The sequence below is a fragment of the Diceros bicornis genome, chromosome 9, assembly GCF_020826845.1.
Source record: "Diceros bicornis minor isolate mBicDic1 chromosome 9, mDicBic1.mat.cur, whole genome shotgun sequence".
Taxonomy (NCBI): domain Eukaryota; kingdom Metazoa; phylum Chordata; class Mammalia; order Perissodactyla; family Rhinocerotidae; genus Diceros; species Diceros bicornis.
Genome location: NC_080748.1, coordinates 21811445 through 21837832, shown reverse-complemented (window position 1 = coordinate 21837832; position 26388 = coordinate 21811445). Strand labels below are relative to the sequence as shown.

Here is a 26388-nt window from a genome sequence, read left to right as displayed (position 1 = left end):
TCCAATCCTCAGATAGGGTTCCAATAACTGCAGGTCTGAGGCAGGGGCTCCCTCCCGTATGATGGTGGGTTGGCGTCTGGGATACGGCTTTAGATGGTGGCAGAGCTCTGGAGGGTGAGGAACAGAGCCAAGGACTATCAGCTCCATTCTTTGCTGCTGAGAGCTCCGCCGCTCCCTGTCCACGGCTGCCTTCTCCTCGCTCCAAACAGGATTCTCTCCTCCCCTGGCCCACTCAGGCAGAGTCTTACACAAAGACATTCTGATCGTTTCCTAAGAGTTTTGGCTACTAGTTTCTAAGGGTCACAAACAAACTATGAGTAACAAGTCACCGTCTTATGACTCTTTCTTCTTTTTGCCACCCAGAGCCAAAAGGAAAGAAGGTGACCCAGAGAAGCTTATAGTCTCTTACGGAAACCTGTTATTCCTATCGAGGCTCCCAATACCTTTCACCACTCAGATCAGTCAAGTCAACTCACCCCGTCTTGTCAATGGCGCCAGAGGACATTAAAGACGAATCCATAACTCTGCCAAAGAGTAAAAAAACACACACAAAGTCGTCAGAGTTTCTGGAAGATAATCAGGTTCTTTTTCCTGACAGAATTTGTAAACAACAAGGAAAATCATGAGGAAACATGACAGGAACCCAAGCGTCTGTTTCAGGGTACAGCATTGGGACCTCTGAAACAGCTTCTGGGCTGTGTGTGAGTGTGTGTGTGTGTGTGTGTGTGTGTGTGTCCCCTGGAAAAAGAAAGAAGGAAGCAAGGGAGACATAGCTTTCACGATTAAACCTCCTTTCTTCTTCCCCGTTTTGTCTACCATTACAGCAGTCTGGAATCAATGTGGAAATGTGAGAGAGATCTGAGAGTGTAGGGATGGGGCCAGGTCACAGCTCTAAAGGTATACAGGAGAAAAGCAAGAAAACACAGGGACAATTAACATTCCAACACCAAGGGCTAGTCCCTAGTCCCCATTTGGTTGGAAAGAAACAAGGAGGAAGGTCAAAAATGGCCAAATGATGTTTAAAAGCTTTTCTGACCTGAGTGTAGAGCCTGTGTTAACAATGATTTTTTTTTTCTTTTTCTCTGAAGTCAGTTCAGAAAACATATCCAGTTATGTTATCCAAATCAGGACTTCTCACTCCCAAACCACTGGCTTGGGTAATTTTTTCTTTATATAACTTTTCTCTCACAGACAAAATAAGACACATGCAAAACGCACTTTGCATCTGTCAACTTCATAAAATCATGGTAATATTCAACATTTCACAAATATTATTGGTTTTTAGATAGCCTGCACTCTTCACCAAATGTCATGCCATAAAAGTCTGTGTGTGGCAACAATATAAACCAATATATATTTTAAATTTCAATACACTTACAGTTTCTCATCAAAGTCATATACCCCGATAATTTCCAGAGAAATCCTAGGTTCCTATCAAGGTGACAAATAATACAGCATGCTGTATCTTCCTCCCAAAACTACACAAGTTGAACGGAAGTATGGATTCCAAGAAATAACAACAGCAACAAGCCCTGGGAAATGACAGAGGCCTGAAGGCTGTCTCTTAGTTGGTGCATAGCCTGGGATGAGGGGCAGTGGGTGGCAGCCTTAAGGGGCTCAGGGGGAGGGAAAGTCTCAAGTTCTGTTCTTGCCTCTTCCCTGAGTTGCTTAGAGACAATCCCTTCCTTTCTCAGTAGAAACCAGTAGCAACTACCCGGATGTAGTTGTGATAAAATTATGGTAGCATTAGGCTGGTTGATGAAAACAGGGCATGGCTGAAGAGCAATCCTTGGTCCTTCACTCCTCCACCTCCTCCATCTCCAAAGCCCCAGGTGACAACCTAGGCACACTGCCTTCTCAAATGCTGCTTTGTCCAGGAACTTAAAGGTGACTTACTCTGAGAAGAGGAGTTGACTGGTTACAGTGTTTCATGGTTCCTGAGACTCTCTGGCCGCAGGCTCATCAGCTCCCCTCATGTTAATCTTACTAAGAAAAACACACCTTAGACGCAGCCCTGATGGCCTAGTGGTTAAAGTTCGGTGCTCACCACTTCGGTGGCCTGGGTTTGCTTCCCAGTTGAAGAACCACACCCCCCATCTGTCAGTTGCCATGCTGTGGCAGTGGCTCACACAGAAGAACTAGAATGACTTACAACTAGGATACATAACCATGTAATGGGGCTTTGGGGATGGGGGAAAAAAAAAAAAAGAGGAAAATTGGCAACAGATGTTAGCTCAGGGTGACTCTTTCCTTGCCAAAAAAAAAAAAAAAAAGAAAAAGAAAAACAGACCTAGGTCCTAGCTTTCAACGAAGGTGACTATATAATACCTCACTCAAGGCAGGACACTTTCGAAAGTGTAAAGAATGTGCTATAGTAATTATGTTGAGATAACAGCCACAGACTGAGATTCTCCCGAGCAAACCCTCAGCCCTGCCCTAACAGAAGATGCCAGACAGAGGAGCAAATAGCCACAACGAATGTAAGTTTACAAGTCAAAATAATTGGATACCTAAGGAATACGGCTACTGAAAAAGAAATATAGTCACGCATCACCTACTGACCGGGACACATTCTGAGAAAAATGTGTCATTAAGTGATTTCGTCACTGTGTGACCATCATAGAGTGTACTTACACAAGCCTAGATGGTATAGCCTACTACACATCTAGGCTATGTGGTACTAATCTTATGGGACTACCACCACAGGTGCGGTCTGTCATTGACTGAAACATCGTTATATGTCATATGACTGTACAACAAACTTAACACCGTATACCATCTGAAGCAGAACTATTGGAACATACAGACCAGGATTTTAAAACAGGCATGAGGGGCCGTCCCAGTAGTATAGCGGTTAAGTTCGTGTGCTCTGCTTCGGCAGCCTGGGGGTTTGTGGTTTCAGATCCCGGGCACAGACCAATGCACCGCTTATCAAGCTGTGCTGTGGTGGCGTCCCATATAAAGTAGAGGAAGATGGGTACAGATGTTAATCTTCCTCAGCAAAAAGAGGAAGATTGGCAACAGATGTTAGCTCAATCTTCCTCAGGGGCAATCTTCCTTAGCAAAAAGAGGAAGATTGGCAACAGATGTTAGCTCAGGGTTAATCTTCCTCACTAAAAAAAAAAAAAAAAAGGCATGAAATACATTTAAAGATACAGGGAAGAAGTTAGAAACATGCCATGAGAATGAGAAATAAGGAAAAAACCGTAGAGGAAATCTTTTTTTTTTTTTTTTTGCCAATCTTCCTCCTTCCCTGCCCCCAAAGCCCCAGTAGATAGTTGTATGTCATAGTTGCACATCCTTCTAGTTGCTGTATGTGGGACGCGGCCTCAGCATGGCCAGAGAAGCGGTGCATCGATGCGCGCCCAGGATCCGAACCTGGGCCGCCAGTAGCAGAGCACGTGCACTTAACTGCTAAGCCACGGGGCCCACCCCCTAGAGGAAATCTTAAGTGTAAAAGTATAATTGTTGAAATAAAGAATTAACTCATGGGATAAATAGCAGTGTGGATACATGTGAAAAGCAAATTAGTTAGAGTTGGACGATCAATTGAGAAGTCTCCCAGAAAATGGTAGAAAAGAATAAAGTGAGAGAACATACAAAAGAAAAGCCAAGTGATGTGGAGGATAAACATAGACATCTGACATATGGCTTATAGACATCTAAGAATAAATGAAAAAAGAAAATGGAGAGGAGAAAATGTTTTAAAAAATGATAAGGATAAATTTACCAGAATTAAAGAAGTTGCATCACAGAAGCGGTATTTCATTTAACAAACACTTAAACGGTATTTACTAAGTTCCAAGCATTGTCCTGCTGCATCACAAATATTACTTTAATTGGTCCCTATTACAACCCTTGAGGTAGTTAGTATTATTATCCCCACATTAAGAACGAGGACATTGAAGCATAGACAGGTTAAGTACCTTGCCCAAAGTCAGTATTTACGTTTCTGAACTGGGATTTGAACAAGCCTGCCCTCTTAACCACTGTGCTTGTCTTTGACTTTATAGGAATGCCTTCATGTCACCTTAAGTCAAATTTTTAGGTACTGTTGCAAAGTGCTAACGAAGCAAAAAAAAATTGCAATCTAAATCTACGATCAGCCATTTTCTTGGCTCAAAGTACAAGCAATCGTTGGGCAGGTATAAATTGGAGATTTAATGTTCGGTCTTTAGGTTGGCCATAGCTAAACACAACACAGCTCCTCAGCTGTCTGTCTAACTAAAATAACAAAATTTCACATACTCTAATGTACTGTCTCAAATCTTTAGAACTTTTAGCAGTTATAAATGTGTACATGGCACATGGAAAAGTAAGAGAAATCCAATACCACTAAACCCTTAGAAGAGGCTGATCTCCTATTGACAGGAAAATAGGAATTTCCCTAAATCTCAATAGTAAAAGGTGGAAGTCGCTACAGTATAAACATGCCTTACTCCTAACAATGATAACGCTCTCAATATATAAAACTAAAAGTTAACAGTTATTTGCCTTTTGTCAATCAGGCATCATTTAAAATGTTATCTCAAAGAGATTTTCCTGACCCTCAACCAGAAGGAGGCCCCACTCACTCCCTGTCACATGTTTATTTTTCACCATCACTTCTCACTACTGCTTCGTTTTCACTTACTAATTTGTCTTCAGTCTTTTACACCTCTTCTGCCCCAATGTAGACTTCAAGAGAACGAAGACCTTGTCTTTAATCTATATCATCAGCACCTATATTAATGCCAGGTGCACAGTAGGTGCTCAATATATTCTTGATAAAGGAATTTAAAATTAATTTTCGGATAGATTCACTACAGAGTTCCCTTAAAATATGTGTTGCCCAAGTTATACTTAAAATATTAATTTATTTAAAACTTAGATTACTAATATTTTAGAATTATTTAAGCAGAGGAAACTATATCTGTAGGATTCTCAGATTGGAAATAAGACTAAAAAATGACCCAGAAATGAGTTCAATTAAGTAAATCTTGTTATTCTACAGAAAACCCTAAGTCAGAAAACCATCCAGCACTGCACAATTTTGTTCTCAGATTTGTTTTAATTTCTTCTGTTGATACCGTGGGAGTCAAAGGCTCCAGCTAAGTATAATGAAACCTAGCAGAAGTATAGAACTTTGTCTTCTTGCTCTAACATATAAGTTCTAAATAGTTACCTGAGAATCAACTAGTCGTAAAAGATCGACTCACGCTCTGCTTGAAAACCTCTTGCTTGATAAGCAACATAAAAATGTGCTAATCCTTCACAAAAAAGCATGATCACCATCAATAGTAAAGAAAACTTCATACTGTGCTGTCACTCTCAGTCTGCACGTCAGAAGATGTCATACCTTGAACCGAGAATCCACAAAAACCGAATGGGAATAGTCGGCTGCATGAGTAACTGACTACAGATGATCTGTAAATGTACTATGGATGGAACCGAAGTACCATTCAAATCTTCCCAAGGAACCAGTCGGTCTCCTGGTCTCAGTAGGGAGACTAAAAATAATGCCAAATCATCTGTGATCTAACTAATGGTAACAAACAGTTTCTTTTTTTTTTTTTTTTTGGGGTTTGAAGGAAATTTATTTATTTTTATTTTTCTAATTTTTTGTTTATTGCAGTAACATTGGTTTATAACATTGTATAAATTTCAGGTGTACATCATTATACTTCTATTTCTGCATAGATTACATCATGTTCACCACCCAAATACTAATTACAACCCATCACCACACACATGTCCCGAATTACCCCTTTCGCCCTCCTCCCTCCCCCCTCCCCCTCTGGTAACCACCAATCCAATCTCTGTCTCTATGTGTTTGTTTGTTGTTGTTATTATCTACTACTTAACGAAGGAGATCATACGGTATTTAACCTTCTCCCTCTGACTTTTTTCATTTTGCATAATACCCTCAATGTCCATCCATGTTGTCACAAATGGCTGGATTTCATCGTTTCTTATGGCTGAGTAGTATTCCATTGTGTATATATACCACATCTTCTTTATCCATTCATCCCTTGATGGGCACTGAGGTTGCTTCCAAGTCTTGGCTCTTCTGAATAATGCTGCAATGAACACAGGGGTGCATGTGTCTTTATGGTGTTTTCAAGTTCTTTGGGTAAATACCCATCAGTGGAATAGCTGGATCATATGGTCGTTCTATCCTTGATTTTTTGAGGAATCTCCATACTGTTTTCCATAGTGGCTGCACCAGTTTGCACTCCCACCAGCAGTGTATGAGAGTTCCCTTCTCTCCACATCCTCTCCAACACTTGTTGTTTCCTGTCTTGTTAATTATAGCCATTCTCACGGGCGTGAGGTGATATCTCATTGTAGTTTTGATTTGCATTTCCCTGATAGTTAATGATGTTGAACATCTTTTCATGTGTCTGTTGGCCATCTGTATATCTTCTTTGGAGAAATGTCTGTTCAGGTCTTTTGCCCACTTTTTAATTGGGTTGTTAGTTTTTTTGTTGTTGAGATGCATGAGTTCTTTGTATATTTTGGAGATTAAGCCCTTATCAGATGTATGGTTTGCAAATATCTTCTCCCAATTGTTAGGTTGTCTTTTCGTTTTGTTGATGGTTTCCTTTGCTGTGCAGAAGCTTTTTAGTTTGATGTAGTCCCATTTGTTTATTTTTTCTATTGTTTCTCTTGCCTGGTCAGACATGGTGCTTGAAAATATGTTGCTAAGAATGATGTCGAAGAGCATACTGCCTATGTTTTCTTCTAGAAGTTTCATAGTTTCAGGTCTTACATTCAAGTCTTTAATCCATTTTGAGGTAATTTTTGTGTATGGTGTAAGGTAAGGGTCTACTTTCATTTTTTTGCAAGTGGCTGTCCAGTTTTCCCAACACCATTTGTTGAAAAGACTTTCTTTTCTCCATTGTATGTTCTTGGCTCCTTTGTCGAAGATTAGTTGTCCATAGATGTGTGGGTTTATTTCTGGGCTTTGATTTTATTCCATTGATCTGTGTGTCTGTTTTTGTGTGAGTACCATGCTGTTTTGGTTACTATAGCTTTGTAGTATATTTTGAAATCAGGGAGTGTGATACCTCCAGCTTTGTTCTTTTTTCTCAGGATTCCTTTAGCTATTCGGGGTCTTTTGTTGTTCCATATAAATTTTAGGATTCTTTGTTCTATTTCTGTGAAAAATGTTGTTGGAACTTTGATAGGGATTGCATTGAATCTATAGATGGCTTTAGGAAGTATGGACATCTTAACTATGTTAATTCTTCCAATCCAAGAGCATGGAATATCTTTCCATTTCTTTGTGTCTTCTTCGATTTCTTTCAGCAATGTTTTATAGTTTTTGGTGTACAGATCTTTCAACTCTTTGGTTAAGTTTATTCCTAGATATTTTATTCTTTTTGTTGCAATTGTAAATGGCATGGTATTCTTAATTTCTCTTTCTGCTACTTTGTTGTTAGTGTACAGAAATGCAACTGATTTTTGTATGTTGATTTTGTATCCTGCAACTTTACCATATTCGTTTATTACTTCTAAGTTTTTTGGTGGATTCTTTAGGGGTTTCTATATATAAAATCATGTCATCTGCAAATAGTGACAGTTTCACTTCTTCCTTTCCAATTTGGATCCCTTTTATTTCTTTTTCTTGCCTGATTGCTCTGGCTAGGACTTCCAGTACTATGTTAAATAGGAGTGGTGACAGTGGGCATCCTTGTCTGGTTTCTGTTCTTAGAGGGATAGCTTTCAGTTTTTCACCATTGAGGATGATATCAGCTGTGGGTTTGTCATATATGGCCTTCTATACCCATTTTATTCAGAGTTTTTATCATAAATGGATGCTGTATCTTGTCAAATGCTTTCTCTGCATCTATCGAGAGGATCATGTGATTTTTATTCTTCATTTTATTAATGTGGTGTATTATGTTGATTGATTTGCGAATGTTGAACCATCCCTGCATACCTGGAATAAATCCCACTTGATCATGGTGTATAATCTTTTTAATGTATTGTTGTATGCGATTTGCTAGTACTTTGTTGAGGATTTTTGCATTGATGTTCATCAGTGATATTGGCCTGTAATTTTCTTTTTTTTGTGTTGTCTGTGTCTGGTTTTGGTATCAGGGTAATGTTGGCTTCGTAGAATGAGTTAGGGAGCTTCTCCCACTCCTCAATTTTTTGAAAGAATTTGAGAAGGATAGATATTAAGTTTTCTTTGAATGTTTGGTAGAATTCACCAGGGAAGCCATCTGGTCCTGGACTTTTATTTTTGGGGAGGTTTTTGATTACTGTTTCAATTTCCTTACTGGTGATTGGTCTATGCAAATTCTCTATTTCTTCTTGATCCAGTTTTGGAAGGTTGTATGCTTCTAGGAATTTATCCATTTCTTCCAGTTTGTCGAATTGGTTGGCATATATCTTTTCATAGTATTCTCTTATAATCTTTTGTATTTCTGAGGTGTCTGTTGTCATTTCTCCTCTTTCATTTCTGATTTTACTTATTTGAGCCTTTTCTCTTTTTTTCTTGGTGAGTCTAGCTACAAGTTTGTCAATTTTGTTTATCTTTTCAAGGAACCAGCTCTTGATTTTATTAATTTTTTTCTATTTTTTTTTTAGTCTCTATTTCATTTATTTCTGCTCTGATTTTTATTATTTCCCTTCTTCTACTGATTTTGGGCTTTGTTTGTTCTTCTTTTTGCAGTTCCTTTAGGTGCATTGTTAGATTGTTTATTTGAGATTTTTCTTGTTTGTTGAGATAGGCCTGTATTGCTATAAACTTCTTTCTTAGAACCGCTTTTGCTGTATCCCATAAATTCTGGCATGTCGTATTTTCATTTTCATTTGTTTCCAGGTATTTTTTGATTTCTCCTTTGATTTCTTCGTTGACCCAATCATTGTTCAGTAGCATTTTGTTTAATCTCCATGTATCTGTGGCTTTTCTGATTTTCTTCCTATAGTTGATTTCTAGTTTCATACCTTCGTGGTCAGAAAAGATGCTTGATATTATTTCAGTCTTCTTAAATTTATGTAGACTTGTTTTGTGGCCTAATATGTGATCAATCCTGGAGAATGTTCCATGTGCATTTGAAAAGAACGCGTATTCTTTGGTTTTTGGATGGAATGCTCTGTATATAGTAGATATATACATATATATACATATATATCTACTAGGTCCATCTGTTCTAGTGTGTCATTTAAGGCCAATGTTTCCTTATTGATCTTCTGTTTGGATGATCTATCCATTGGTATAAGTGCAGTGTTAATGTCCCCTACTATTATTGTGTTACTGTCTATTTCTCTTTTTATGTCTGTTAATAATTGCTTTATATATTTAGGTTCTCCTACATTGGGTGCATAGATATTTACAAGTGTTATATCCTCTTGTTGGATTGTTCCCTTGATTATTATGTACCGACCTTCTTTGTCTTTTTTTACAGTTTTTGTTTTACAATCTATTTTGTCTGATATGAGTATTGCTACCCCAGCTTTCTTTTCATTGCCATTTGCGTGGAGTATCATTTTCCATCCCTTCACTTTCAGTCTGTGAGTGTCTTTAGGTTTGAAGTGTGTCTCTTATATGCAGCATATATATGGGTCTTGTTGTTTTATCCAATCAGCCACCCTATGCCTTTTAATTGGAGCATTTAGTCCATTGATATTTAAAGTAGCTATTGATAAGTATGTACTTACTGCCATTTTTCAACTTTTTTTTCCTCAGTGTTTTAGTAGTCCTTCTCTGTTCCTTTCTCCTTCTATACAGAATTGATGGTCTTTTTAGTTTGACCTCTGTCTGAAAGCTCTACTCTTTAACTCCCCTCCTCCCTCCTTTTATGTTTTTGATATCATATCTCACCTCTTTTTTGTGCATTTGTATCCATTACCCTCTTATCATGGAAATAGATAATTTTTCCTATTTGTGGTCTTCTCTTTTCCCCTTAAATCATTCCCTTTAACATTTCTTGTAGCACTGGTTTCTTGCTGACAAACTCCTTTAATTTTTACTTGTCTGGGAAACTTTTGATCTCTCCTTCCATTTTGAATGATAACCTTGCCGGGTAGAGTATTCTTGGCTGTAAGTTTTTTCCTTTTAGCACTTTAAATGTATTGTGCCACTCTCTTCTAGCCTGTAAGCTTTCTGCTGAGAAGTCAGCTGATAGCCTTATGGGGTTTCCTTTGTATGTAACTTGTCTTTCTCTTGTGGCTTTTAGGATTCTCTCTTTATCTTTAATTCCGGACATTTTGATTATGATGTGTCTTGGTGTGGGCCTCTTTGGATTTATCTTATTTGGGGGTCTCTGTGCTTCCTGTACCTGGATGTCTGTTTCCTTCCTTAGGTTAGGGAAGTTTTCATCCATTATTTCTTGAAATAGATTCTCTGCCTCTTTGTCTCGCTCTTCTCCTTCTGGGACACCTATAACATGGATGTTAGTGCGCTTGATGTTGTCCCAGAGGTCCCTTAGACTGTCCTCACTCTTTTTAATTCTTTTCTCTTTTACCTGTTCAGCTTGGGTAATTTCTTCTAGTCTTTCATCCAGCTCGCAGATCCATTCTTCTGTATCCTCTACTGTCCTTTTGAGTCCCTCTAGTGAATTTTTCATTTCCAGTATTGTATTCTTCATTTCCGATTGGTTCTTTTTTATGTCTTCCATTTCTTTGTTGACATTCTCACTGAGTTCATCCGTTCTTCTCCCCAGATCAGTGAGCATCCTTAACACTCTTAGTTTGAACTCTCTGTCGGGTAGGTTGCCCATTTCTGTTTCACTTAGTTCCTTTTCTGGGGTTTTGTCCTGTTCCCTTACTTGGAATGTATTCCTTTGCCTCCTCATTTTGCCTCTTTCCCTGTGCTTGTGTCTATGTATTAGGTAGGTCAGCTACATCTCCTGCTCTTGGGTAGGTGACATTATATAAGTGATGCCTTAGGAGGCCCAGCAGTGTACTTCCCTCAGTTCTCAATGTTCCAGGGGTGCCCCCTATGTGTGCTACGTGTGTCCTTCTGTTGTGGCGTGTTTGCTCTCCCTGTAGGTGCCCAGGGAGGCTGAGTTATGCTCCTGGCCAGCTGTTATAATGCTCAGCTGCTTGTAGTTGTTGTGTGCCCTTCAGTCTCTTTATCGGGTGTGGAGAGCCCCAGCACAGTTGGCTGCAAGTTCTAATACCACATATGTGTTGCAGTATTTCTTTTAAGTGAGTAGGCCCCCAGCATGGCAGGTTGTTAGGCTCCAGGGCTTACAATTGCTGTAAGCCTCCAGGCTTTAGGTCTCTTTTCAGCTCTCTGAGGATTGCAGCTGGATGGGGCTGGCCTCAGGCACAGGAGCACCCAATTGTTTCAGGCTTTGGAAGGTGAGGCAAACCCACTATGTGGGTCTTTGAGAAGCACAAGTCTTCTGCAGCTGATGAGCCCTGCTGCCCACAGGTCCACCCACAAGTCAACACAGTCCTGCCCTGTGTGCGCACCCTGACCTCCTGAAGTGGACCCAGTCTCTCCATGGCGGGAGCCCCACACACTCCACCACCGCCCCACACTCTCCACCCGCTCCTTGTGCACGCCCTGCCCCACAGAAGTGGGCTCAGCTGCCAGGCTGCAGAGAATCCAGTCACCAATCTATGCAGGCCCACAAGTTGCCTGAGGGCTTGTTGTTGGGTGGGGCCAGTCTCTAGGGTGGGCTGCCCACCCTGGCTGAGCTGGATTAAATTGGTGCTCTAGTGGGTGGGGCAGACTCTGGGCTAGCAGGCCCCAGCGAGAACTCCAATGGCGTCTATGTCAGCACACCCACACCAGGCCCCAACAATGGCTGCCGCCAATGTCCCAGTCCCTGGACAGGTCTCACCTCTCACTGCAAGGCACTCAGAGCCTATCAGGTGAGTCTCTTTTCACCAAAGCACTGTGCACCTTTCTTTCTGGTGATTTTAGGTTGCTTTCTGAAACGGGTGAGTTTGCGCGTGGCCCTTTAAGAGCCGGTTTTAGTGTCTTTGTGAACCAGCTTTTCTGGGGGTACTCCCCAATGTTTTAGTAGCAGGCAAAGTCAGATATTCTGCCACTTGTCTCGATTGTGCTGGGTCCACAAAATGCCCACAGCGGGGCCTCCCTGGCTCAGGGCCCCGCTCCTCCAGGGAGGGCTGCGGACCTCTGGGCTGTTCCTGGGCGGCCACGAAGCTGGCGGCTTGTGAAGTTGGCGTTTTTCCTCTCCAGAAGGGAGTTTCTGCCTCTTCCACCTCAGTTAGGATTGTTTTTTGTTGCAGGTGTTCCTCTTATCCAGTTTTCAGTTCTCTCTCCGGGGTAATTTTCCACGAGTAGTTGTAAATTGGCTGTGTCCGTGGGAGGAGGTGAGTTCAGATTCTGCCTATGCTGCCATCTTGACTTCAAGGTAAAAAACTAACAGGCAGGTTCTAATGCCATGAAAGGGAGCAGAGCCTACGTGGAGGCAGAGGAAGAACTCCCAAAGCTTTCACGTCGGCCACCATACCATGAGCTCCAACCAGGCTGACAGAGGTTTCCTGGACCACTTGCGAGGTGAAGCCCAACAGGAGGGAAGGGCACAGAATGTCCTTGAGATCACTCAACTGCCTTTGTCCTGACTATCCTCATCAACAAACCCTGACTGGGTTTTCTAAGAAGATATTTATTCTGAGAAGAGGCTGCCAACCAACTATCATGAGCATTCTGCCCCTTCCAACTACACATCAGATTAAAATTAATAAACTGGGATTCTAACATGTCGGTAAATATGAGTTAGTGTGCCTGCAAAACGTGAACATGTAAAGCTGTGTAGCAGATGCCCAATATGTAGTGTCTCTCAAATATAACTGGCAAGCCAATCTGTTTCATCAATGAACCAACCTGTGTCTAATCCTCTCTACCGTTACTCAACCACAATAGAGAAATGAATCATGAAACAGCTGTGTTACATTTAATAGAGGAGGCACTTGATCTGAAAGTGGTATTCAAACCTCTCATCTTTCCTTTAAAAAGGCATGAAATTATTTGCTATCATCTCATATGGAAGATTTTACAAGATTTTCAGAGTTTGCATTTAAATGTCTTTAGAAAGAGTCATAAGAATAGTCATACACTAAGAAAATGAATGCTGAAATTTTAGAACAAGTAGACGTTTTAACCTCATAACTTACTTTTTATTAACTGAATCATCTCTCTCCCATTTCAAAAGTATCTAAAAGTAGGTTTTAACATCGTATTAGGTCTTCCTGGTGACGACTGAAATGTTTGGCGATTCCATTTTTCCATCATTTCAATATATCTGGCTTTTAAATGTTTTTTTGCACTGAAAGGTTTTCTTCAATGGGCTTTTGGACATCACATATGCTTAATAAGCATCAAATCTGCAAATGATCTAAAGATAAATGTCACAGGAAATGCTTTCTACAAGACCTGTCTCAATGAACATGCCAGCATTTGTTCTTGTGGCATCCTTGGGTCATATGAAATATATTAGTAAGCCAGCATCTCCCAAGGTGTATATAATGGAACACCAGTTTGAGGAAATATTAATAGGATTTAACAATAATAATAGCACTCATTACATATAATAATTCATTTAATTTTCACAATAATCCCATGGGGTATATAGTATTATTATCCCCATTTTGTAGATGAGAGAAATGGGCTACAGAGACAGTGAGTAACTTGTCCATCGTCACCAGCCTGAAATTGTAGAGCTGAGATCTGAACCCATCTGTTAATGAATCCATGCTCTTAGCCACAACACTTTCCTAACTCTCCAAATGTCCAATAAATTTGAGAAATTATTGATTGCACACATTTTTTTTTTGCTGCAGGACTTGTATGCTAATAAGCATTGTGATTATCTGAGAGAGACCAGAGTATGCAAAGATTCCTGAACTTAGTTGACTACACAAACCTCTTTCTCACAGTGGAAATATGTAAGGAGCACATTTTAGAAACACTGTATTAAATGGTTTTTCTTTATTCTACCCTACAAACCAATTTTGGACTCTGATCAACAGCTCAGAACTCTAAGCACAGATAGATATTATGTCATTCTTGCAGGCTGTGTGGAAAGAAGAGCTAGAATTTGGGTCATCAAACCCCTTGGCCTGGGCTGAGGGTCCAGGAAAGGAGCATTCCCCGTTCTAGATGGGTGTCCTGATGCCCATGAAGCATGGCTCACAGAAGTCCCTTCAGGCTTTAAGAGAAAAGACTACCTCAAAAAGAAAGACCTCTATATGTATCAGTTGCTTTTCAAGAGGAGGAACACCAGGATTGACTGTGCAGAATACACTAATAAATCACAGCAGGGAAAAATACTTGGATAACCAAAAAGGTAAGAATTTGAGTTTTTGACATAGGTAGCCCATAGAATGATTACTGGATTTTCCAGATGGCTTCTGAGAAGGAGAACTGGCAGATACACAAATTACCCCTGAGATCCAGATGACAGGCCAAGTGCTAAGAATGTTGCTTGGGGCACCAATCTGCAAATGGGGCATGAGACGTCCCTAGATGTTACCTGAACTTCTTTCAGAGAGAGTAGTATATGAAGCCTGAAAGAATACCTTGATAAACTGTTTGGGGACATAGATGTGACTCCTCCATGGGACATGAATAAGCAGGTAGCTAAACTGCCTTCTAAGGAAAGTGGGTTTCCCCACTTTCTAAGAAAAGGCTCATTCCCAATAGATTCCCCATATTCCAGAGGCTGAAACCTTCCTAAACCAATGGCTGGAGACAGAATAAGGATAAAGGTGTCATCCCTAAGGGTATATACACTACAAGCCTCACTCAATAGATTCCTATATCCTGTTGATGCAAGAGTGGGCTGTCTCTAAAATATTTTAGCCAATTCCACAGATCTTGAATATTCCTACAATTCCAACGTCCATCACGCTGATTTGTAAGCCACTAATCTCACTAATAAAAATTCATTTGTGACTTTCACTGTGGAAATTCACCATGTTTCAGGTGTTGATCAAGACGGGACAACGGAAGCCCTTGTAGTAGCCTTCTCTGCAAAATGGCTTCCTGAGTCCAACACTAGCTCACCACTCCTGGACAGAGCAACCAGCCAACCCTCAGAGGAGAAGCTTAAAATGACCATGACTAGCACACGCATGCTATTACTGGCACAATGCCTAAGATGCGGAATTTTTAAGGAAATTACAGGCATAAAACAAGGTCTTTAAATTGTGAGTTTGACAAATTTCACTTGCATACAGTTCACATTTATTATGAAAGAAGGTACACATGTATTCCCTATTCCATTAGCCAAGGCTGATAATTATGTTTAAAATTCAGTAAATTTGAGTCTTACCACTTACCTATTACTCCTGCAACAGCTGAACCAGAGACCTAAAACATTCATCTTTAACCTCTGCATAGCATTACCATTGTCTTGTTGTTGAATTTAATCTACAATCAACCTAAGAAAAGGAAAAGCACTCATGAATTTTATATTCAATGTATTTAAAACACATATGACATCCCCAACTTAGAAAGCAAGTCACACCTAGAACTTATTAGGTATGGATCAGCATTCCTAAAGTCGTAAATCCAAAACCTTACGAAATCTATAATGCTGTGCAATTTTATCAATCCTGTGAAATATGCATTCTGTACTTGCTCTCAGTATTTTATTTTACTTCAAGAAATAGAGGAAAATATTTTTTGAATGTTCAGTAAAATTCGAGTTTAGCTCAAGTATAGGACACTTTAAAGATTGTCCACTTGCTACACAGGACCCAGAAAGCGAAACAAAACCCATTTCAAACCAATTTTACATCATCACAGTGATTCATATTTTGACCCTGAAATAATTCTGTAGAATAAATGAAAGGAATAGGAAAGCAAAGAGATGTGCTTCTCAACATTTCACAGAGCAGATTTACGTCATGCAAGAAAACTGGAAGTTACTGGAGAATAGGGCGACATTGCCAAGTACATTGTCAAGTTAATCAGTAGTGACATCATGTCTGCACTGAGCCTGCCAGAAAACGTGCCACAAGCATCTAAACTCTGCGCAAGGAGAGAAAAGTGAAAACCAACAGAAAATACTTTTAAGAAACAGATCACTTTGGGCATAAATGTTCATTTTGAGTTTTGGGCTTGGGGCCAAAAACCACCTGTAAATTCTTGACTTTCAAGGGATACCAGCTCACGCTCAGTGGAAGCAGGAATCCCAAAGCTCCGAGGCCTCCGCCTTCTGTTCCAGAGAGGGGCCCGGAGAACCAAGGCAGAGCCTGATGACTTGGGGGTCCCCTCCTCCTTGCAAGCCCCAGATCCGCTTACCTGCAGAAAATGCTGCCTTCGTTGAGGCGCTGCGGCTCGGAAGGGGCTGGGGTGGGGTGGGGGGAGTGGGGGGGTGGGGGTGGGGGGCGACGGGCGGAGGGGCGGAGGGGGAGTGGGGGGGAGTGGGGGGGAGTGGGGGGCGGTAGGGTGGAAGGGCAGAGCGGGGCGCAGTGGCGGACGGGTGCAGCGGTGGACGGGCTACGGGGCGGTGGGGTGCAGGACTCAGATATTTGACTCGGGTACAACTTTTCCTAAGTGGGAGAGAACTTAGCTTGAGACCCTGGTAGTAGTTTTCTCTCCTGCTGCCTTTCAGGATAATGCCTTTTCCTTTTTTCATTCTTATTTATTTATTTTTAATTTTTTTATTTTTTAACCTGAGGAAGATTGGCCCTGAGCTAACATCTGTGCCAATCTTCCTCTATTTTGTAAGTGGGATACCACCGCAGCATGGCTTGATGAGCGGTGTGTAAGTTCCCAGCTGGGAACTGAACCCACGAACCCTGGGCCAGGGAAGCAGAGACTGGGAACCCAACCACTATGCAACCAGGCTGGCCCCCCATTCTTTTTGATTTTTAATTTCCCAAAACCAAGCCTGTTAAGTCAAATCTTGGCCCAATTCCCAGCCTGCAACAAGGTTACTGCTACTTGGCCCTCCATCCACCTAGTTGTCCCCCATTCCCTGAGGATGAGGGGGCTCTGGGAGGGGAGAGGAATGGGAGTGAATGCTCCCCACAGCTGAGCACAAGGCAAACTTTTCTGTCTATCTGTCCCAAAGACCCCCATCCTACCCCTTCTCTCCACCCCTCTTCCTCCCCTCAGTGCGCCAGCCATCCCTCTAAGAGGTTACACTCTAACCCTCTGAGGATGAGAGGGCAACATAGAGGGCAGAGGGTGGGATGAGATGCCCTTGTCCAGAGACCCCCCCATCCTTAGGTCTTTACCTCGTGCTGGGTACAACCAGTACTGAAATAAGAACCCTGTCGTCATGGCAACTCCAAGCAATAGATTCCTGAGGTTCTGATGAGATCATAGTGGAGGGAGGAATAGAATGAACTTGGTTCAAGACTGCAGGGGCTTAAAAACAGACACACACAGAGTATGATTTCACTCACATGTGGAAGATAGATAAACATGTGGATAAGGACAACAGATTAGTGGTTACCAGAGGGGAAGGGAGTGGGGGGAGGGTGAAAGGGATAAAGGGGCACACGTATATGGTAAGGGATAAAAGCTAGAGTATTGGTGTTGAACATCATGCAGTCTATACAGAAACTGATATATAATCATGTACAACTGAAATTTACACAATCTTATAGGCCAATATGACCTCAATAAAATAATTAAACAAAAACAATAACAGATACACAGACACTGTTCTCCTTAAAGAAGTGGGGGGAGGGAGAGGTACCAAGATCAAAGATCCCCGGATAATAATCTCAGAGTAGACTCTCTTGCCTGTTACTTTTTTTTTTTGCATCTGATGGAGGGGATGCATCTTACATATTCTGATTCTGAAGAAGGTTACGTTAAGCTTTTGCCTTTCCCTGTGGATTGAAGAGAAGGACCAGAGGGCTGAGTGTTTTCTAGCTAGTATTAAATTTGACTAAAATAGTCAAGGTTAATACAAGACTCAGGAAAAAAACATTTCGTTTACTCAAGCTATGATTTCACAGGATTAAGAGGAAGCAATGAATTATTAGTTGTAAATCAAAAATACACCCATATTCCTGGTACAGTAAATCTGGAAAGTGGAAACAAATGAAAACAAACATGGAAAGAAAGTTTTAAAAACGTAGATGAAGCATTAGAAATTTCTGTTTGGAAATTATGATATAAAAATTACCACAAAAAGAGGAATAAATAAAGACAGATCAGTTTGACAGTCTGTGTTGGTACATGTTCTGATGTTGAGTAATGGTCACCGTTGAAGACATGGAAAAAAAACATTCCAGTCATATTTATTTAGTACTTCTCTAAAGCAATTTGCAAGATACAAAAATGAATAAATCATGGTCACTGATGACCTTAAGGCCAGATCATTTTGAAATATGCCCTGAGCATTCTGTTTTCTGCGAGAAAGACCTGCCCCAAAGAGAAACTACTTTACCAAAGCCTTACCTGACCTTGGGCAAGGGCAATAAGACAACGCAAGCCCCCTCTAGCCTTCCTGTCTCATATAAGAGGATGAAAAAAAGGCCAAGAAATTCTTCTGAAGGTCACAGCCCTTGTTTCTTTCTATGTCTCTTAATTTTCTGTTGAAAACTGGACTTTCTAAAGAATATAACAACTGGAAATCAGATTTTTCCCGTTCCCCAGGGTTTATTGATGCTGTTTTTTTGTTTGTTTAGTGACTTTTCTAAACTAATTTTGTAAACTCTGTTCTTTGTGCAGTGTGGCCACTAAAGTCAGCTTGGTTAGCACAATGGTCAGCTAGTCATTGGACAGAGATTCCCTCAGATGCCTGGAGCCAGTAAGTCTCTCAGTCGTTAAGAAGGGGCTTTGTGTGCATGTTAGAGCGTGCCTTCAACATTTAGCCAAAGAGTTTACAGCTCCACTGTGAACTTCATTTTCTCCTTAAGCATAGCCTCAAGGTTAGCCAGAGGTGAGAGCTTCGGGCCTTTTCACGTCTTTCCTAAGTATGCAAAGTCCTGGACATGTGCACATCCCAAGATGTGCAGGTGTCCTTCTAGATTCCCAGGAATATGTTGCAGCTTTTCAGAGCTCCCTATGGACATCTCATTCCACAGCTTGTTCTTTTAAGCATTTTGATTAGCCTGTTGTTTGCCCCAACTGTTATCTACACCTCAGGCAGCCATGATGTTTGACAATTGCCTCTGATTGATTGTTTTCAACAAATGTCCCAGGGAAAAGGCTGGAGGACTTACAAGTCAGGTCAAATAAAGACAGTCTTTTGCGTGGGGTTTTCCAGGAACCCACTAGATAGGTCAAATAATGACAGTTCTCTGGGAATGGGGCTTTGAAGGAGTCCAATCCCCTTTTGTCCCCTTCAGTGGCATCCAGGAGGCTGGTTTTCACCATGATTGCTGGATGTTGGTTTTCAAGGCCACTATGGAGCTGGGGAGGGTGTGACAGGAATAGGGCAAGTTAGAATACCACAGAGCTCCCTGTTCTCACTCAAATTCAGCCTATGTTCTTAAATAAATACTCCCTAAATTGCTGCAAACCTTTGGTTAATTACCAGAGGTTTGAAAAAGTTGATTCTCATCATTTTTGCCAGTGTTCTTGTTGCTTTTATAAAGGGAAGAATTTTTGGAGGTCTCTGCTTTGCCATTTTCACTGATATTACTTTCAGACATACTGTTAAATACATTGCTAAACTCACAAGAAGGTAAGAGGACTACTAAATGTTCACATGTGCACACACACGCGCGCACACACACACTCTCACACTCTAGAGCTGAAACTAAAGCACTAAGCCAACACAGAAACCACAGATGCTCTGGAAGTGTGTCAAAACCAAAAAACTAGAGCCTTGTTGGTTAACATGTGGCTGCCTAAAGTGGTAGACAGGAGGTGGGGCAAACAACAGGTAACCGAAATGCTTAAAAAACACAACTGCGAAATAAGATGTCAAGAGAGGGTTTTGAAAAGCTCTGACATATTCCTGGGAATCTAAAGTTTTGCTGGTTAACCAAGCAATAGGATTTGAACCTGACGAAGTGTGCAGCTGAATCTGAGACCTCCACATAAATCCAGGCACCCAAACTGGATATATCTTTAGTTGAAAAGATAAACTGGGAAAAATCTATATGCTGGCAAAGTGAACCAACAAGCAAATCACTCTGCGTCTGCTGCCACTGGATTTAAAAACATTAATAATTTTAATAGTCTTCCCTAATGTTTTGTAAGCAGCTTTATTCTCATGCCGGGGTTTCAGTTTATGCCACACTCACAGTTCAAGAAACCTCAATCAAGTTAAGTTAAATTGAAACGGTTCCTGATTGGCAGTGACCCCTAGCACCCAGCAGAAACTAAGGCCAGTCATCTCAATTCGGGTCCCTCAGGATTCTCAACGTTCAAGTTCAGCCAAATATGAGCTGTTAATGAAATCTAGCAAACATGAGGAATCAAACTACCACAAGCAGGAGGCAACAGAAATTATAAACAGAAGAAAAAGACATGGAAAGACTATAGATATTGAAATTGTAAGAAACTTTATACTCAGGAAGTAGGTTTAAGAGTATGTTTAAAGTGAAAAGATAGAGATCAACCCTGTGTGGAGCAGAAAGAAGGCCCATTGGCCCACTCTGGAACTTCAAGGTAGATTTTCTGAAGATGATGCCTGAGCTTGGGCTTGAAGGACAATAAATAATTAGCCCGGAGAAAAAAAAGTGGTGAGGAAATTCCAGACAGAAAAAACATAATAAACAAACACATGGAAGGACTGAACAGCATGAGGATTTCAGGGAAAACTGTAAACGTTTATCTATGACTACAGTAGCAAATGCGGAGCAGAGAGTACCAGAAGCTGCCAAAATAGAGAGCCCTATACACCATATTAAGAAGTGCAGACTTTATTTAGAGGGCTATAGAGGGCCACAGAAGGATTTTAAACAGGGGTATCTCGTGATGATTTTGTTGTTGGCAGGTTGTCTAGCAGTAGAGAGGGGAAGGAATTTAAGAGGGGCAGCACTGAAGGATTAGAGATCAAGTAGGAGGCTACTGTTCAGCTTAGGTGAGAGATGTTGAGAGCCTGCAAACCAGTGTAGTAGTGAGACCTGAGAGGAGACACAGACTTGAGAAAAAGCAGACAAAATCAGCGAAACTTGTGATTGACTAGTTATGTGCAGGAGGAAGGGGGAAAATGGCTCCCATGTTTCTTCCTTGGATGACTGGGTGCTAGTTATTGATACTGGAAATAAAGAGGAAGAACAGGTTGGTGGTAGAGGAAGATAATGGGCTAAGTTTTGAAGATTTTAGGTTTGGTGTGATTGTGGGAAACCAAGGTTGGGAAGCAATTGAGCTGATGAGTCTGCAGCTCAGAGGAGAAGTTAGCACTGATAACTAACCACTTGAGTGCGTAACTCAGTAGAAAGAAAAGAGCAGCAGCCCACTGGTAGAAACTTGGGTTTTCCTGAAATTCAGGAAAAGTTTGATGTTTTTTGGAATAAAATAATTTTTAAGCAAAAACAATTATGCATAAAAATGTAAAACAAGTCTCATAATATCAAAATATTGAAAACTACCTAAGCGTCAAAGAAAAATAGAATGGTTAAGTCAATATGGTATATCCACCTCAGAGAATATCAAAGTTGTTTTAAATGATGTGTAGGAAGAGTTTACATAAACATAACATGTTTATGATTAAATGTTAAGAGTTTTTTCACTTTTATTTTTAAAACTATGTATTATGTAAACAATGTAAATATGCATAGCAAAGTCTGGAAAGAAATACACATATTAAAAGCAATTTTTCAAAATATTCAAAATTGTTTATATAATATTTTCATAATGAGGAAACAACTGTTAAAATGCATTTTCCCACAATGAGATAACACCTCACACACAGCAGGATGGCTATAATCAAAAAGACAAATAACAACAAGTGTTGACAAATACAGGAGAAACTGGAACCCTCATACACTGCTAGTGGGGATTTAAAGTGGTGGAGCCACTTTGGGAAAGTTTGGCAGTTCTTCAGATGTTTAAACACAGAGTTACTATATGACCCAGCTTTTCCTTGGTGTATACCCAAGAGATATGAAAACATACATCCACACAAAGACTTGTACATGAATGCTCACGGCAATATCATTCATAATTGCCAAAAAGCAGCAATAACCCAAATGTCGATCAAACTGATGAATGATTATTTAAAATGTGGGATACTCATACAATGTAATATTATTTGGCAATAAAGGGAATGAAGTGTGTCACTTAACAACCAGGATACGCTCTGAGATAGCGTCGTTAGGCGATTTTGTTGTTGTGTGAACATCATAAAGTGTACTTACACGAACCTAGATGGTACAGCCTACTACACACCTAGGCTATTTGGTACTAATCTTATGGGACCACCGTTTGTATATGCCATCCATATCTGACTGAAACATCGTTATGCTGGACATGACTGTATTGACATACGCCACAAGTTACGTGAACCTTGAAAACATCACGCTAAGTGAAAGAAACGATGCATAAAAGATCACAAACTGTAGGATCCATTCATATGAAATGTCCAGAATAAGCATATCTACAGAGACAGAAAGTAGACTAGTGGTTGCCCACACCTGGAGCAGCCAACCCTGGTAGTCTAGTGGGTAGGATTCTGAGCTCTCACTGCTGAGGCCTAGGTTCCCGGTCAGGGAATCACACCACCCATCTGTCGGTTGTCATACTGTGGTGGCTGCATGTTGCTGTGATGCTGAAAGTGGTGCCACCAGTATTTCAAATACCAGCAGGGTCACCCAGGGGGACAGGTTTCAGCAGAGCTTGCAGACTAAGACAGACTAGGAGGAAAGACCTGGCCACCCAGTGCCGAAAAAATTGGCCATGGAAACCCCGTGAATAGCAGCAGAGCACTGTCTGATAGAGTGCTGGAAGGTGAGAGGTTGGTGCGAAAAGAACAGGCAGGGTTCCGCTGTGCTGTACACAGGGTCACTAGGAGTCGCGAAGGCACTAACAACAAAACAAAGGCCTGGGGTGGAGGGTGGAGGGGAGGGAGGAAAATTAGGACAGACTAGAAATAAGTACGGGGTTTCTTTGTGGGGAAATGAAAAAGTCCTAAAGTTCGATAGTGACAATGGCTGTGCAACTCCATAAACATACTAAAATCCATTGAACTGTATGCTTTAAAAGGGTGAATTGTATGGTATACGAATTATAGCTCAATACAGCTCTTTTAAAAACCCTCATTTCCCTCCACCTCCAAGGGAGACAAACACAGCTGCAGAGCCTATCTAACACCAGGTCTGAGAAGTGCAGAAGGTATCAAATGCAGGATGAAAACAGCGGCCTCTGATGTTCTGCCTGGTGCCCAGCCTGCCCTCCAGTTCTATCTGCTGGAGGTGTCACCAGGCCCCAGGAGACGGAGTCCTGGAGTCTGCGGGGCATGTAGCCTTGTCTCCAGCCTCTACCCTGGGCTCCCACACACCTTTCCTGCTGGCCTCACCGTGGGCACCAGGGAGCTTCGTGGGAGATCAGCTCTTCTGGCAGCAAGTCCCGACGGGGCTGTGTGCATCCTCCACGTTCTGGATATGGGTCCTGCAGAGAGAGTTTGGGACACTTAGCCCTCAGGCTCGGGGGCAGGGGCAGAGGCTGAGGGCTTGAGGTCTCACCGTCTGTCTGACCAGGCCTGAAGCCTCTCGGGGCTGGGTGAGGCTGGTCCCGGGCCGTGTGGCAGCTGCAGCAGGGCCGCAGACCAAGTCCTCAATTCTGGTCCTGTCATAAGCGCCTTTCTTGTTCATTCCCTGTCTCGTCACAGCTCTATTGGACAGGTATTAATAGATTTCCACGAAGAGTGAAATCTGGGCCTTAGGTCCCACCACTCGCCGAAGCCTCGACACCTCATGGCGGTTCAATAAACAGCAGTCCTTATTACTGCCTTATTTCACTATCTTCATGGAGTGTCAGCACAGAGGGGGACACCACTGGGACAGAAGGTTCCTCGTTGCTGCTCATATACTTTGCTTTTCCTTCTTTTACTCTTTTCTGAGGGACTTGAGTACTACTTCAGAGGAGGGAAGAAATAGTCTAAAATTTTATTAACTTGACATTGGTTTTGAGTCTTTGTCCTTACTGCTCTGGTGTTGGGTATAATTAAATATCTTGGAGTTGAGATAAAAGATCTTGGCCCTTCTTCTAGAGTCCACTTAACCCCCCCCTCCCCACAAGACAGATTCAATTCTAGCCAGTTCCTAGAGATTTGTGCCTTTCATATGCAAACCAAGCAACCCAGAGCCTGTTCTTCATTCCCTGTCTGATAATGCAACCGCCCTATCAACCGTAAGGCAACTGCCTCCTTCATTAGACTTTTACAGGGCTCTCAGCTCTGGGCTACTTTCCTTCTGCTTTAATCACCCTAGGGCCAGGTACCAGACAACTAGGGCAGTCCCTATGCCCCAGAGTCTGCTGAAATTATTCAGATCAGCTAATCCTAAACCTGTTTACCCTGCCTTCCCTGTTCCTTCCCACAGAAACCACAGTAAAAGCTTTTGCCCACGTTTTCAGTTTATTCCCTCTGCCTCCTGACTGACCCTGGTGCTTCACTGTGTGGCCCCTGTGGAGTAGTGTGCCATCGCCTCTTGGGATCTGTGAGCACCATAAGCTATCTTTTCAATGTCAGTTGTCTCCCAGTCATCTGCCTCGCCATACCTAAATAAAAATAAACCCTACATTTAACTAACATACTGTCTGGGTCATACCAACAGGAAATCACACGTCTATAAATGATAAACAAAGCTTCTTTGATTCAGGACACTGCCTTTGAGGGCTTCTCCTATGAACCTTGGGTATTACCAGTGCCTCTTGATTTAGTGGTCTGTTTAGAATTCAAGCCAAGTGGTGGTGGTGGTGTAGAGGGGATGGGGGTCCTGTCATCATCAAAAGTGGCAGAACCATGTCAGGCCACAGCTATCATGTATTCTAATGCAGCCTATGTTTCTGATTCATTGTCTTCTGAATGGTTTCAACTCTGAGGAAGGCCTGGGGAGATATTTTGAGCTCTTTTTGCATGTAGCCTTCTCCAAATATTCTTCCCCTGTTGAGTACCTTGCATGCATCTCTGACTTGCCCTGACTTCCTTTGGATATAATCTTGCTCTGTCCAATAACCTTCGCTACCACATTTTGCCACTTTGCAATTAGTCACATTTAAATTCCTGGGATAAGATCTTAACATCCTGAAATTCTCTTTGGGCTGTTGGACTAGGATGTTCAACATCTGCTGTCAAACTTCCCTTGGTGCAGTTTACTGGCTTGGTTGGGGGCCAGGGAGGAATCAGTACAGTATAGGCTCAGATTGGCCTGACTCTGTTCCTGATAATTTTTTTTTCCTAGTCAGGTCCACTTTGACTAATTCTGGTTTGGGGGTTTTTCCTTTAAATTGGGTGCCTCTAGGGTGACTATGACTTTATGGCAGGGAGATCTTATCTCTCACTGTCAACATCCTGATGGGGCTGGATCATGAATCCTCCCTTCCTTGGTTCCCTTCTTGGTTCGCCAACTTCCTGAAGGCCAGGCTTTCTCCCTAGCAGCTTGGAAATTTCCTACCACACAGGCCCTTTTCTTTTTTTTCTATGGTGAATTTGTTCTTTTTCTTCTATAAGGAAGACTGATTGAGTTGCACACATCTGTTGCTGATCACAACCTTTCTGCTGCAACATGGCCATTTCTCCCCCAATCTTGAAAGCGCAGGAAGAACTTTCACACAGTTCTTTTTCTTCCACATCACCTTCTTTTGTGTATTTTGCCCTCTTCTTGGGGGTTATCCTTCAATACCTATAAAAGGCTGTCTTTGCATTTCCTTCTGGTATTAAGTGGTGGCTGCATATTAAAAATCTGACTGTATAGGGCCGGCCCCGTGGCTTAGTGGTTAAGTGTGCGCACTCCGCTGCTGGCGGCCCGGGTTCGGATCCCGGGCGCGCACCAACGCACCGCTTCTCCGGCCATGCTGAGGCCATGTCCCACATACAGCAACTATAAGGCTGTGCAACTATGACATACAACTATCTACTGGGGCCTTGGGGAAAAAAAAAAGGAGGAGGATTGGCAATAGATGTTAGCTCAGAGCCGGTCTTCCTCAGCAAAAAGAGGAGGATTAGCATGGATGTTAGCTCAGGGCTGATCTTCCTCACAAATAAATAAATAAATAAATAAAACTGTTTAAAAAAAAAAAAAACCTTAGACATGGGACTTTAGCGACTGCTACCTTATTGATATTCAAAGCACAGTCTACCACAGTGAGTAAAATTGCATAGCAAATATTTATTAAAGATAATTCGTTAACATGTCTGAAACTTAAGTATGATAGTGAAGTGACCCTTCTGGCTCTATTATAAAGTTTCTTACAGTACTTAGAAAAGAGCTGTGAATAGAAAAGTGCTTGCTGAACAAATGACCTAAAATTCAATTTTTTGTAAAACGGAATAGAAGCAGAGAAGGGGATTGTTGTTGCTATGCTCTTTATCTAAGGAAAATTTCACTTAAAAT

The 26388-nt window shown here is 41.6% G+C and overlaps 1 protein-coding gene; it reads right to left on the bottom strand.

The window, feature by feature from the left end:
* Positions 1–26388, bottom strand: part of LOC131409892 (phosphatidylinositol 3,4,5-trisphosphate 3-phosphatase TPTE2-like) — a 222171-nt gene that overhangs the window by 91739 nt on the left and 104044 nt on the right.